Genomic DNA, 3,420 nt, shown 5'->3' with positions numbered 1-3,420 from the left:
TCTCGTTTTGCCAATTATCTAAATCCATCTTGAAGAAAGCATATTTGGAAGCAATATAGAAATAAGCAAACAAACACATGTTTAAGACTTGAATAAAACGTTTGCCAATGTAAACGCGCCCTAACATATTGTTGGAACTCCATTCGTCTCTCACCTCCCCGCACCAATCGTCACCTCAGAGCTATATCTAGAGGGCAGCTCTAGATTGCCTACACTATGGAAATTCTTATTCTAAAGATGTGAAGCATCTGGAAATACAGAAATTCTTGGATATTTGAAAACAAACCCAACTATCGAAGGTTGTCGACAGCATCTAAAGCATGAGCTGCTCCTATAGTTATGCCTAGGGAAAACTGTAAATTTGATCTTGTTATTCCTCTTTGGCTTTCACTTCAAGGCTTAAAGGTCTGTAATCCTGTTGTCTCCTTCCTTTTTTTGTCTTCCTCTGTACAGCTTCTGAACTACTATTTTTCTTTTAATACTAATTCAGTAGGGACCTTCTCTACTGCTCCTTTTTCAAAAAAATCTACTACTCCTTTTTCAAAAAAAAAGTGCACCCTAACATATATGAGAGAATAAAGTATATTCTGCAATATTGAGTTACATTTTTTTGCTTTAAGAAAATAACTTTCTTGTGTTGTTTTAACACATTGGGTGAAGCACATGTAAAAGAGGGTTGTGATCAGCTTGGCAAGCTAGTGCAAAGCCCTGCTACACATACTATAATCAAACCCTTATTAGTTATCTTTAGATAAGATCAAGTAGAAATTAACAATGCACGTTCTGAAACCATAAGCAGGATACCAACCTTCTTTTAGTTTCATATGACATGTGTTATGTGACGTTTTTGCCCTTTGTGTGTTTTGGGAGGGTAGGGGGTCAATTAAAATATTACACTTAAGATGCAACAACTAAAACATTACTTTTATTTTCATGTATTTAGAAAAGGTAGCTGGGTTTGGACTTTGAAAACTATAAAGGTTAGCTTAATATACACTTAGAAGCAAACAAAACCCAATTTCGCTGAGTTACTGCTTGATCGCTCGACTAAAAAACATTCTGCAAGTAATCCTAGAAATTTTAGGTCTAAAAAAGCAGGATGAAATGCCTTAAACAGAAGGGCACGCAACACAATTCATTAAATAATGAAAAATGGTTTTTTTTTCACTGGTCCATCACATAGACTTGTATATATGAAGAAAAAATAACAAGTTACCTACTGATGAGTTGTTTCGTTTCATGTAGTTGGTGGTTGCAGTAGCGGATGGCCTCCGCCTCGTCGTCGTTGCAAACACATCACCCAACTATACTCGACAAAACTCTACACCCACCTAGGATTTATCATAGACGATGTAATGCAACAAGTATGTGTGACTCTGTCATGTTTAAAAAAACATTTAGCGTGCATCATATCTTCTGCAGTTTTTATTAGAAACATCTAGTAACAATATTCTATTCTCTAATTTTATCAAGAATCGATGTGTTAAAATAGTATGCAGCAGCCTGGCAAGGGAGGAAAGAAACAAAAACAAAATGATACTATTAAAATGTACACATATAAAAGGATAATTACGGACCAGAGAAAACATATGTGTTGTCTAAAAAAATCAATTTGTCATATGAGCTACAAGAAAAATAGGAAATTCTTTAGCAATAAAGGCAATACGTCTATCTCTTGTACACTATATTAAAACAGGCAAGCACCTTGTACCTCTTTGTGCATAATTAAAAATTTGTTGAAGTGAGCACCGGTCTACCAAGGTCAATGTTTTCCTAGCAAGAATGTGGCAATGCAGGAAGGAAGCACAAGCACTCCTATCTGAAATGTATAAACTCTACCCTCAATATAAGACTGAAGCATAAGGTTCCATCTAGCAAACTTGGGGATAGTTTCAAGCATTAAATTGCATCTAGCTGAAATGATCATAGTGACATTGCATACAGTTCATGGTTTGAAGGTGAAATTCACAACCAATAGGCTTTACTACATTTTCCTTAAGCATGAAACTCAGGAAACACTGACAGTAAAAAGTGAGAGCACCTAGAGAGGGTGAATAGGTGATCCTGTAAAACTTAAAAACTTAACACCACAAACTTGATTAAGAGTTAGAACAATGAAATCAAGTGAGTAGAGAGGAGAGCTCTTGTGAAGCACAATAGACACAATAAGGACAAGCACAAGAGACACGAGGATTTATCCCGTGGTTCGGCCAAGTACAAAACTTGCCTACTCCACGTTGTGGCGTCCCAACGGACGAGAGTTGCACTCAACTCCTCTCAAGTGATCCAATGATCAACTTGAATACCACGGTGTTCTTCTTTACTTTACTCTTTCCCGTTTGCGAGGAATCTCCACGACTTGGAGTCTCTCGCCCTTACAATAAGAATCACAATGAAGCACTAGAGTAAGGGAGGGAAGCAACACACTCAAATCCACAGCAAATACGCACACACAAGACCAAGACTTGAGCTCAAGAGAGTATCACAAGGTTCTCACTAGAACGGAGCTCAAATCACTAAGAATGTCGAACAAGTGTGCAAGAATGAAGTGTGAATGATCAACAATGCTCAAATGTTGCTTGGTGTGCTCCTCCATGCGCCTAGGGGTCCCTTTTATAGCCCCAAGGCAGCTAGGAGCCGTTGAGAGCATTCCAGGAAGGCAATTCTTGCCTTCTGTCGCTTGGCGCACCGGACAGTCCGGTGCACCACCGGACACTGTCCGGTGCGGATTTCTTTCCTTCTTTGGCGAAGCCGACCGTTGGCGGTTCAGAGCCGTTGGTGCACCGGACACTGTCCGGTGCACACCGGACAGTCCGGTGCCCCCTTCTGACCGTTGGCTCTGCCACGCGTCGCGCGCGGATTACGCGGCCGACCGTTGGCCCGGCCGACTGTTGGCTCACCGGACAGTCCGGTGCACCACCGGACAGTCCGGTGATTTATAATCGTACGTCGTTAATTGCTTCCCGAGAGCAGCCAGTTGGCATACGCCAGCCTGGCGCACCGGACACTGTTCGGTGCAACCGGACAGTCCGGTGCACCCAGACTGCGCAGAGTCTTGGCTGCCTAGCCAAGTCTTTTCCAAATTGGTCTTTTCCTGTTTCTAGCACTTAGACACAATACATTAGTCCCAAAACAATGTACTAAGTCTTAGAAACATACCTTTACACTTGATTTGCACTTTGCCCACCATTTGGTATAGTTTAACACTTAAGCACTTATGTTGGACACTAGATCACCAAAATACTTAGAAATGGACCAAGGGCACATTTCCCTTTCAAAAAGTCTCATGTAGTCTGTATACTCGAGCTTATCATCTGAGCAAGAACAAACCTAGAGAGAGCAAACATGGTGAAGTGACCATCATATATCCTATTGACATCCAAGTGGCCAATGTTGATCTGGACAGAGCAATGGTCCTTG

Source organism: Zea mays, chromosome 1 (genome assembly GCF_902167145.1).
Source record: "Zea mays cultivar B73 chromosome 1, Zm-B73-REFERENCE-NAM-5.0, whole genome shotgun sequence".
NCBI lineage: Eukaryota > Viridiplantae > Streptophyta > Magnoliopsida > Poales > Poaceae > Zea > Zea mays.
Note: the sequence above shows the minus strand (reverse complement) of the source record.